The 12,501-nt window shown below is 43.7% G+C and overlaps 1 pseudogene; it reads left to right on the top strand.

Moving 5' to 3' along the window:
- The first annotated feature begins 579 nt into the window (after positions 1-579).
- Positions 580-698, top strand: LOC148453864 (5S ribosomal RNA; annotated as a pseudogene).
- The last annotated feature ends 11,803 nt before the right edge of the window (positions 699-12,501 follow it).

The following is a 12,501-nucleotide window of genomic DNA, read 5'->3' as shown; positions in this document are numbered from 1 at the left end:
GTGACAGGGGCGGTCGTCCCTGGGCCCCCACACACACGATCATGCAGTAAGCTCCTTGATTTTAAATGATTTTTAATGTAATAAATGTGAATTACTATTTAATTTCAGCCTGATCCGCTAATCCTGTCACCACTGCGTTTGCGTATTCAGTGGTACTGTGAAAATATGCAAATGACGTAGCTGCCGGGACTTGTACAAAGATGCCTACCAGTGGCATTTCTTATCTGCCTTTTGCGTAGAAAGCCACAGCATCAGTCATCATCAAACATCAGATCAACCCTATGGTTGCTCAGAATGTCTGATGTCAAGTAAGCCACCAGAGGCAATGCAAATACAGACACAGAAGCTGGCAAGACACGCCCAAAAATGCTCAGCATTTGTCTAGCCACCCCCCCGTTACCTCCCATAAACACTCACTGACTGTCATTCACATTGTGTCTAGATTCTCACTGCGATCGCCATTGTTAATCATCTCATACAAATGTGCTGCCCAAACAAAAATGCTGAATGAATCCCCATACAGAGCAGCAAGTAGGACCTGCTGCTCTGGGCATCTATACTTTCCATGAATGACGTTATACCTACAGTCATACAATACTGGATGTGCCCAAACTCATCTGACCTTGGAAGCTATACAGTAGAGGGCCTGGTCAGTACTTGGATGGGAGACCACCTGGGAATACCAGGTACTGTAGGTCTACCTATAAGGAAGTAGATTGGGAAAGAGTGGTGACACAGCATATTTTCACGCCAATTTGTTCCCACATATTCCTTTGGTTAATATTATTAGATACTTAAGATTTATTTACAACATTAGGGTTACTAGGGTACCTACCGCGTCATGACAGGCCCACATTAATGTGTTATATAGATCCAATTCATAGATCATAGGACCAAGGTACCCTCTTTATAATATTTTCGCCTTTTATAATCATTCAATATAATTTTTGTATATTTATTATTATAATATTATGAATTATTGTGTGTAGCATGGGTCCCTCTGTAATTTTACATATATTTATTAAAAGTTATATTTAAACTTTATATTTTGTATCAAACAAATATCAAAGAGTGCCCCTACAATAAGCCCTACTTTTTCTCATTTCTGGATTAATCTTTCAACTTCCATCAAAGTTTCGCCTACCCCAGAATAGAATAGGTAAAAATATTGGTTTACATATCTAAATAAAGAAAATATATACTTAAAAAAAACCTCTGGCTGCGGGGACAAAATCTTAAGTACATAATAAACATTAGAAAATATATCCATTACATATGCATAACTCGGTTGTAGTGTGATTTTTTTTCTACTCTATTTGTGTTGCGAATTTAGGAAATATCACATGGCATGCAGGGACAAGGCCTGCGATAAAGCTCTGTCCCTGCAAATCCTCTTCCTACACTTCTCATGGTTTTTTTCGCAAAAATACAGTGAGAAGGTGTCTGCGCATTCCCCTACTTAGGCCACAAAGCTGATCACAGGGGGACAGCTCCCGGCTTTGCCCTGCCTGTCAGAGAGGAGCAGGAGCCACGGAACCTGGGGGGAACTCAACACCATCTCCAGATGGCGTTGTTATTGAAGGCTCCCACCTGGTATTCTTTCACAATTCCCCCTTGGTACATTTCAAGCAGATTGAATTTTCCATTACAAGTATTTATATTTATAATAAAAAAGGTTGTGTCTGTACATAGAAATATTTTTGGAGAAATGTACTCCTAGGTACTGTGGGCCTGATTAATTAAAGATCACTGTTGCAATCGCAGCTCTGTAATCGCACATAAGTCTGCTGTGAAAATATGCTAATTCCTATCGCAATACCATCGCACTGCCAGCATAGAGACACCCACTACCTCCCACTATCGCTATCTCACTTACGTAATACCTTGCAAACCTCCGCAAACATTAGTAACATTGAGTACCATCGGCCTCTCATGCACAATTACAGCAGCCCTGACCTTACTTAGAAATTGCTAACCTTGTTGCACGCAGTGAGTACTCAAGCTGCATATGCAATCGCAATGTCTAATTTATGCACGCCAATGCAATGGCGTTCACTTCAAACGGACTGATACGCCTGCGTTTCTCCACCACCCCCCCTCGTCTCCACCCCAAATGCTTACTGCCTGTCATTCACTCTGTGATTGCTCTGCATGGTCTGCTTGATCGCAGTGGTGCCTTCACGCACGCGCCCTGCGATGCAAACGCAAGCGCAGCGCAGTACACAACAATCAGCCAAATGCGAGCTCAGGGAGGACAGAAACCTCCCGTGGAGCAGTGCTGCCCGTGGAGCAGCCAAATGCGAGTGCTGTTGCAGTTGTGATCCTTAATGAATCAGGCCATGTGTATGAACTATGGAGACAAAAAACAAAAAATCTGAATGTTTGTTTGCCTGTCTGTCTGTCTGTTCCGGCATCACACGAAAACTATGGGATGAATATGGATTGCATTTTCAATATCACATAGCTTAGTCACCTAGAAAGAAACTAAGGTATATATTATCTCAATGTGACATCAGGGAGAGGAGCAATAAAGGAAATACCAGACGCTGGTCATTTGGTGCGGGCATTGTGCAGACTCCTCAAGCCAAAAATGACTACTAGATGTATATAAATATAATTGTTTTTGGGACAAATATACTTTTAGGGACTGTTTATGAATTAGGGAGACAAAAAAGGTTTTTTTATCAGAATTTGCACAGGCTCCTCAAGTCCAAATTGACTATATGACTATTGTGATGTCTTGGGGTTAATTAGCTCGGCAGAGGGTGAATGGGTACAGTGTTTAGGTGCTTAATTAGGATCCACACACAGCTTTCAGGTGAAATAAACAAGGTGATGCTTTACTGCCAGCATATGAAATCAGGAAACATCAAATAACAAACAACTCTAGCCCCTGTATGGGGCAACTAACTCACTTCTTCAACCCTCTCTATAAGGGAGCAGCTAGTCTGCAAACAAAAGTCCCAAATCAGCTTAGCCCTGCTTCCTGCAGATTAACACAGGCTCCGGCCTGGTCTTTAGTTGGTTGACAACTACACACACATATAGTCTGTCTCTATGCCTTCCCTGTATCCTCCAGGTTAGTCCTTGGCTTCCTCAACCTGCAGCTCCACTGCCTTCTCGTCACAGTCTGAGAGTTTGTGGTCCCCCCCTTGCCTCCTGCAAGATCCAGACACAGGCCTCCTGGCCTGCCAATGGCTTGCTCAGCTTCACTGGGCACTTTGACTGGTCTGCCTCACCAGCCCACATCTGAGCTCTCTCCACAAGGCAGCTGTTACACAACTTCCCAGACTCCTTTTCTTCTCTGTGTGGACGGATCTCTCCTGCCCCACACAGAATCTGCTGCTCACCACACACTTTTGCTGCAATTCAACAATATCTTGCTGTAATATGTCATTTTTTGCTAGCAGCACATCATTCTCATCCTTTGTAACACATTGGAACATTTTAGTGTCCTCAAAGCATTCAGACATGAGGTCTGTCTCTTTAAGAACTTCACGGTTTTTTATTTCTTGCTGCCCAAATGCCATTTTCAAAGAGGACAATTCACTCCATAATTTCTTTTCAGCTTGTTCATGAACATTTCTCTCATCAGCTAATTGTTCCATTAAGTCATCAACCTCCCCAGCAAAATACGCATTACCTTCATTCAAAGCTTTACGCATTCTGTCAAATTCTTCCAGGCTGATATAGCCCTCACTGGACGGACCTTGCACCATACACTGACATCTTTATTTTGCTTTGAAAATATCTCTTGCAATGGAATAACACTGTTTACTCCATCAATTTGAAAGGACTCACCACAGAGGATTTCAACCAGCTTAAAATCCCTTCCATGTAACTGACTTTCTTCACCTTCAGACTGTAAACTCCAGCCTGGGTTTTCCATCCCTCTAGCTTGAGACTGAGACTTTGTAACAGGCATTCTGCCTTTAGAATATTTTTTTTAATTTCCCATAATTCTTGACACAAAATACACAGGAATAACTTGGTTTTGTTTTTACTATATCACACTTTGTCTTCCAAAGCATTTTCAACACAGCAAAACTTTTCTCTTCATGTGGCACTACAATTACCAGCATATATCCAGCAGTCTCAATAGCCTTTCAATAGAAATCTCTGCTCCACACCACACTTGATTAGACACACCTGACTTAACGAGCTTGAGGATTCCAACAGAACTTTAAACCACATAATTTCTTTTAACCGTTCCAATGCCAAGAAAGTGCTCATTTCTCTTCACAGACAATATATTTGCACCCTTCACTTTTGCAATACACTTGAATACTTTGTTTCTGGCAACTTTGCATCTCATAAGCAAAACAATTCTCCAGCAGCTTGTGTAACACTTATTTCTCTTCCTTTCCAAGGAAATGATATACACTGCAGCATTAGTGCACACTTGCAGACAATTTATTTGTTTTACCCACCACCTTGATGAGCATTGCACTGTTGAGTCCACCATACAGGTGCAGTAAACATCCATATTTCCATTTACTTGCATAGAATCTTGGTGCGTAGAATCTCTTGTGCCCGCATTCTCCACCATATTGTGATGTCTTGGGGTTAATTCGCTTCGGCAGAGGGTGAATGGGTACAGTGTTTAGGTGCTTAATTAGGGTCCACACACAGCTTTCAGGTGTAATAAACAAAGTGATGCTTTACTGCCAGCATATGAAATCAGGAAACAGAAAATAACAAACAAACCTAGCCCCTGTTTGGGGCGACTAACTCACTTCTTCAACCCTCTCTATAAGGGAGTAGCTAGTCTGCAAACAAAAGTCCCAAGTCAGCTTAGCCCTGCTTCCTGCAGGTTAACACAGGCTCCAGCCTGGTCTTTAGTTGGCTGACACAACTACACACACATAGTCTGTCTCTATGCCTTCCCTGTATCCTCCAGGTTAGGCCTTGGCTTCCTCACTTCACTGCCTTCTCGTCACAGTCTGAGAGTTAGTGGTGCCCCCCTTGCCTCCTGCAAGATTCGGACACAGGCCTCCTGGCCTCCCAATGGCTTGCTCAGCTTCACTCTGACTGGTCTGCCTCACCAGCCCACACCTGAGCTCTCTCCACAAGGCAGCCCTTACACAACTTCCCAGACTCCTTTTCTTCTCTGTGTGGGCGGATCTCTCCTGCCCCACACAGAATCTGCTGCTCACCAGTGCCACCTCTGGTGATACTGCCACACTAAATTGACTATATGTTCATATATATATATATATATATATATATATAATATAAACATGTATTGCACACCCCAAATGCAAACAGTTATATAAGTATGCATATAGAAATACATAGATATATATCTCAAGATCTATTTAGCAGGAAAATCCAACTATATATTAAGCATTTATCTTGACTCATGAATTTGCAGTATACATCTCAAACCAGTAGAAGGCGCACCAATGGGCAGTTTTCTCTGGCTTGCTCATTAGTTAGTAGCCCCAAGCATCTTTTTGTGTTAATCCCTGAAGGAAAAATTGCAAATATTGTTTACAAAGACATTCAGCGATATATTACTAAAGTGCGGGTTTACAGAAGTGGAGATGTTGCCCATAGCAACCAATCATATTCTACTTAACATTTATCTAGCACCTTCTAGAAGATAATACTGTAGATGCCAGTAGATTTTTTATCACAAATGTCTCTGTACATTTTTCCATTAATCCTTTCTTCAATGACATGAAGTATGCCAGTACCGTATGCTGAAAAACAGCCCCATACCATGACGTTCCCACCTCCAAACTTCACTGTTGGTATGGTGTTTTTGGGGTGATGTGCAGTATAATTTCTCCTCCACACATGGTGTGTATTATGGCATCCAAAGAGTTCAACTTTGGTCTCATCTGACCAGACTATATTCTCCCAGTATTTCACAGGCTTATCCAAATGTTGTGCAGCAAACTTTAAACAAGCTTCAACATGCTTTTTCTTCAGCAACGGAGTCTTACATGGTGAGCGTGCATATAGGCCACGTCGGTTGAGTGCATTACTTATTATTTTCTTTGAAACAATTGTACCTGCTAATTCCAGGTCTTTATGAAGCTCTCCACAAGTGGTCCTTGGCTCTTGGACAACTCTTCTGATAATTCTTTTAACTACTCTGTCAGAAATCTTGCGAAGAGCACCTGGTCATGGCTGGTGTATGGTGAAATGATGTTCTTTCCACTTCCACTTATGGCCCCAACAGTGCTCACTGGAACATTCAGAAGTTTAGAAATCCTTCTGTAACTAATGCCATCAGTATGTTTTGCAACAATAAGGTTGGAAAGGTCTCGAGAAAGCTCTTTGCTATTACCCATCATGAGATGTTTCTTGTGTGACACCTTGGTAATGAGACACCTTTTTATAGGCCATCAGTTGGGACTGAACCAACTTATATTAATTTGCACTGACAAGGGCAGGATTGCTTTCTAATTACTGATAGATTTCAGCTGGTGTCTTGGGTTTCCATGCCCTTTTTCTAGGGATGAGCGGGTTTGGTTCTCAGAGAACCGAACCCACCCGAATTTCAGGGATCCGGGGCGATCCGAGCCAAGCTCGGATCTCCCTGCTTGCCCCGGATCCCTCACTCGAGGCAAAACCTTGTGACCCCACTGTTGGGTCGCGAGGTTTTGTGTTGAGCGGGCTTAACGCTGAATGGCTGGAAGAGCCGTCTGTCATGGCTCTCAGCCAATCAGTGTTAAGCCCATTTAATATGCACACCGGAAGCAAAAGAAGATGGTGCCCACCATTCCCCACTGCCTGACAGCGCCGACACCCCCCTGCTGCAGGCACCCCCTCTGGCAGCTGCCAACACCACAGCTGCCGACACTGCCAGCACCCCTGCACTGCTGCCCCACGTACTGAGGACACCATCAGTGACCCCCACACTGCCGACACTATCAGCATTCCCACACTGAGGACACAACCAGCACCCCTGCACTGCTGATGTTATCAGCAAACCTGCACTGAGGACACCGCTGGCACCCCCCCTCTGCCGACATTGCCATACCCTGCATTGAGAACACCCCTGCACTGCTGACACAATCAGCAAACATGCACTGAGGACACCGCTGGCACCCCTGCACTGCCAAAATTGCCGGTACCCTTCACTGAGGACACTGCCAGCAATGCAGCACTACCATTCCATGCACTGAGGACACCGTCAGCAACCCTTGCACTGTTGACACAGCCAGCAAACCTGCACTAAAACCACCGCTGGCAACCCCGCACTGCCGGCATCGCAGGTACCCTTCACTGAGGATGCTGCCAGCACCGCAGCACTGTCATTCCATATACTGAGGACACCATCAGCGACCCCCGCACTGCTGACACAGCCAGCAAACCTGCACTAAAGATACCACAGGCACTGCTGACATCGCTGGTATCCTTCATTGAGGATACTACCAGCACCGCAGCACAGTCATTCCATGTACTGGAAACACCGTCAGCAACCCCTTCACTGTCGACACAGCAAGCAAACCTGCACTGAAGACACCGCTGGCACCTCTGCTCTACTGACACTGCCGGTACCCTGCACTGAGGACACTGCCAGCACCGCAGCACTGCCATTCCATGTACTGAGGACACCGTCAGCAACCCCGCTCTGCCAACACTGCTGTCACAGTAAGTGCACTATTGGTGTATCCGACCCACACTGTCTAACACACTGTATCCGTGTTGGAAATTACAAGCTGAACTGCCACATGTTAGTGCTGCCCACTGTGTCACTTAGCTTAGTCAGCCAGCTAGCTGGATGCAACCTTTTGGCCTTAACTAGATGGAAAAAATTATATTGTGAGGTGGTCAAACTTGATTGGAAATGACTGGAAATAAATGTTATTGAGGTTATTAATACTGTAGGACCAAAAAAGGCCCATTTTAAGTGATTTTAGCTGTTTTTTTATTTTTTAAGATAAAATCCAGATCCAAAACCAAAACCCGAAAACAAAACACGGAGGTGAGGTTTTGGCAAAACCAATCCAGATCCAAAACCAGGAGAGATCCAGATCCAAAACTAAAACCAAAACACGGGGGTTGGTGCACATCCCTACTTTTTGCACCTCCCTTTCTTCATGTGTCGCGGTTCTGATCTCCATAGGAAATCTGGGTAAATCTGGGTCGTGGATCTTATCTATTTGCGGTTCGGAATTCCGATTTTTAAACCCGAATTTCGGGTTTTGGATTGCATAAATTACATGATTTTAGCTATTTTTAAAACTTTTTATCTATTTTTTTTTTTTTAAATCCAGATCCAAAACCAAAACACTTGAGGGTGGTTTTGCAAAACAAAATCCAGATCCAAAACCTTGAAGGAGTTACAGATCCAAAACACGGGTTTCGGCGCACATTCCTAATGTTAACACCGCCAAAAGCTGATTCCCTGTCACTCACTTTGCGAGTGAATCCTCTGTACGAGTGTAACCGCAAACCAACCAGTGCACATGTGCAGTATGACTTTCACGCTTGCGCAATGGCTAACAATCACTCAATCTACGTAAATATCAGCACTGCATAAATCTCTGAGCCAGGCCCTTATAGCGCCAATAACTTAAACATATGGGCCACAGAAAAAAATGCAAAAGACAATAACAAAAAGGCATAACTACACAATGTAAACACATTGCCATGTCTTAGAAGACTAATGATAGGAATCAAATAAGAATGGACATTATTAACATTCCCCATTGGTGATAACTTTTACAGATCACCCTAAAAATGGCAATTTATAAATACATATAAGCCTACAGGCAGGAGCGTTTCAAGAGAGGAGGGGGCCAGTGTGCAGTCTCCATCCGGAGCCCCCTCTTCTCTCTACAGGGTTTTCCATACTGCACATGCGGAAAACGCTGGGAAAATGGCCGTGGCGTACATTTCCCAGGCGTTTTTACAGCGCTGACACTAATGCCGACGTGGGACTCCAGAGTGATAAGTATAATATGAGTGCAAGGTGTGCGGTGTGGGCCCCCCTGGACCCAGGGGCCCGTGTGCACCAAACACATTGCACCCATTATAAATAGGCCCCTGTCTATAGGTGAGAAAGTGCTATTTAGATAGTTACCATAGGAAGCACAATAAAAGGAAGTACAAATGGAAAACTCTAAGTGCCTGGCACACCGATGGAATGCGCGGAATTCCCTTCATGGTGTGATCTACCTACAATTGTTTGAAAGAATGAATGAATGATATCGAAACCCTGCAGAGAAAGCCCAGTAGGAGGCCCTGAAATAACTGCCTAAGTGGATCCCCTAAGGGAAGCAGTTCTCATCCTCAAGCGGACAAAAGTGCCAAGCACACTTTTTTCCTCTCATTCATTTATGATATAAGCCAAAAGTCATGGAACACACAACAATTGTTCAACTCTAATCAAAGAGCTGTTTTGTTGGGTTTAATCGTTTGCATACCCAGAATTCCTTTGCCTACTCCCACAGACACCTACTTGCAGCTTGAGCCTTTTCACAGGCCAATGTGAAATTAGGATGGCTAAACAGGCAAACAGCTTCATTTAATACACAGACCCTGTGCAGTAAACCTAAGAACTGCATCATTCATTAATGTAGCACTTCTCGCTGCCTCAGGTTTTTAACTACATCTGGCTTCGTCAGTGAATTTATTTTATGATGTATAAATAGTTTATGAAATAGTTTAGTTAAAGCTACAATCACATATAAAGAAAAAGGAATGTGCTGGTGTAATCATTACCAGGAGGCAATTTAGAGGAGGGAAATAGGTCCTAAATTCTTCCAGCTTAGCAACCATATTTACAGTTTTATTACGTGTAATTGGTCACCTAATGACCTCAATAATACCACAACTTTTTTTTTTCAGTCAGAAAGGACTGGCAGCTGAATTTAAGGCACCTCATAAAATGCAAGAAGCCAATTTATTTAAATTAAAATAATATGGATCATTCATGCAAAAACGGAAATGGTTATCAGAATATGCCAAAAACCAGGTCTTGGTTTATTGAAGAAGGTTTGTTTTTAATATTACACTGGCTATTTATTGTAGTTCAAATGGTAAAGTCAGGGAACTGAGTTGGTAGATACAGTAACTGAAGCAGTATTAGTATTAGTCCAGTTTTAATATTATAGAAAAAGAGAGTAAGAAAATACTTTTTTTTCATATTTCAAGACAAACTCACAAGAGCTATGCTCTGTTCTGATTCACAAAGACGATACAGGAAAATGACCACACGCGATTAGCGCAAACAGTCTGTCCTGATTGCAGAATGGCAGATCCGTATCTAATTCCTACACGTTTGTGGTTTTACTAGCCTAGCTGGCGGCAGGCCGCACATAGATTGTCATAGTGCTCACCGGTCGCTGACTTTTTCAGCTAGTTACTATTAAAATTGCTTATCTTTGACAGTTGCTGGAGCCAAATTGTTAAACAACAAACCCTCTCAGTTTCAAAAGTAATCATTATACAGCAGGGCCAAATTAATCTTTCAGGGGTCCAGGTCATTTAAGACAGAGGGGCCCGCCCCCACTCCTCTAGCCCTCCTTCTTTGGTGAGCACTGACAACATCCACATCTACCCCACTGGGCTATTTCACAGAGATGAGATGATGAAGTATATACTGTAAACATCTTTTGAAACTGGAATGTCAGTTACTCTGTGTTTCTTAACTGAAGGCACCACAGGTGCATGCATGTGCCCACCTCACTTAAGAGTGAGAAGGATTCACAGGGGACATCTGAATTTCATGTCCCTGTCTAAACAATTAATCCTGAGCTTGCACAAGCATTAAAAAGAAGTTTAGCGCTACCGTTATTAACATGCAGTTTAGCTGGGTAGATCATACTGTAGGGAAAATTATATGTTCCATAATCTAGTCCTTCACAGCAATAAAGATGGCCCTTTCATGTTTCTATGTAGTCTTCAGATGAGACCTCTATAGCTTTACAGGACAGTTTAACAAACATATCACAGTTAATATAGCTAAGGAGACGTGCAATTGGAGGCTGCATCTGAGAGTAAGACAGCTGTAGCCTAGCTAGTGTGCGGTGGGTAAGCTAAACAATTAGCAGAGGAAATGTCCTATGATGTATATTAGGGGTGTGCACCGGCCACTTTTCGTGTTTTGGTTTTGGATCTGGATCTTTCTTCGTGTTTTGGATCTGGATTGGTTTGCCAAAACCACCCTTCCGTGTTTTGGGTTCTGGGTTTTGTGTTTTGGATCTGTATTTTTTTGAAAAAAAGCATAAAAACAGCTAAAATCACAGAATTTGTAGGTTTTTCTGCCCCTATGCTATTATTAACCTCAATAACCTTAATTTCCACTCATTTCCAGTCTATTCTGAACACCTCACAATAGTGTTTTTATGTCCAAAAGGTTGCACCGAGGTAGCTGGATGACTATGCTAAGCGACACGAGTGGGCGGCACAAACACGTGACCCATCTAGGCGTGATACTGCAGTGGCAGACAGGATGGCAGTTTGAAAAACTAGGCCCCAAACTGTACATAATGCAAAGAAAAAAAAGAGGTGCAAGATGGAATTGTCCTTGGGCCCTCCAACCCACCGTTATGTTGTATAAACAGGACATGCACACTTTAACAAACCAATCATTTCAGCGCCAGGGTCTGCCACACAACTGTGGCTGAAATGATTGGTTCGTTTGGGCCCCCACAAAACAAGCTGGCAATTAATCTGTCCCTGCACAAACTGGCTCTACGGAGGCAAGATGTCATCCTCATCCTCCTCATCCACCGATTCCTCACCCTCTTCAGTGTTGTGTACATCCTCATCCTCACAGAGTATTAACTCGTCCCCACTGGAATCCACCACCACAGGTCCCTCTGTACGTTCTGGAGGCTGGTCTCCCTGGAAGAGCTGATAGTTCATTTTGATGAACATCATCTTCTCCATATTCTGTGGAAGCAACCTCCTACGCCTTTCGCTGACAAGGTTCCCGGCTGCACTAAACACTTTCGGAGTACACACTGGAGGGGGGGCAACTCAGGTAAAATAGAGCCAGTTTGTACAGGGGCCTCCAAATTGCCTCTTTTTCCTGCCAGTACAGGTACGGACTGTCTGACATGCCTACTTGGATGCTGTCACCGATGTAATCCTCCACCATTCTGTCAATGGTGACAGTATCATATGCAGTGACAGTAGACATGTCAGAAATTGTTGCCAGGTCCTTCAGTCCGGACCAGATGTCCAAACTTGGTCTTGCCTGCCCTGCATCACCGCCAGCGGGTTGCTTCGGATACCTAAGTTTTTTCCTGGCAGCCCCAGTTGCGGGAGAAAATGAAGAAGGAGCTGTTGACATGTCACGTTCTGCTTCAGCTGACAGTGTTTTCACCAGCAGGTCTTTGCACCTCTGCAGGCTTGTGTCGGCCGGAAAGAGAGACACCACATAGGCTTTAAACCTAGGATCGAGCACGGTGGCCAAAATGTAGTGGTCTGATTTCAACAGATTGACCACCCTGGAATCCTGGCAAAGCGAATGAAGGGCTTTATCCACAAGTCCCACATGCCGAGCGGAATCGCTCCGTCTTAGCTCCTCCT

This window comes from Taudactylus pleione, unplaced genomic scaffold, assembly GCF_031769625.1.
Source record: "Taudactylus pleione unplaced genomic scaffold, aTauple2 ptg001075l, whole genome shotgun sequence".
In the NCBI taxonomy this organism is placed as follows: Eukaryota; Metazoa; Chordata; class Amphibia; order Anura; family Myobatrachidae; genus Taudactylus; species Taudactylus pleione.
The sequence above is the reverse complement of the archived record's forward strand: the minus strand, read 5'-3'. Positions and strand labels throughout refer to the sequence as shown.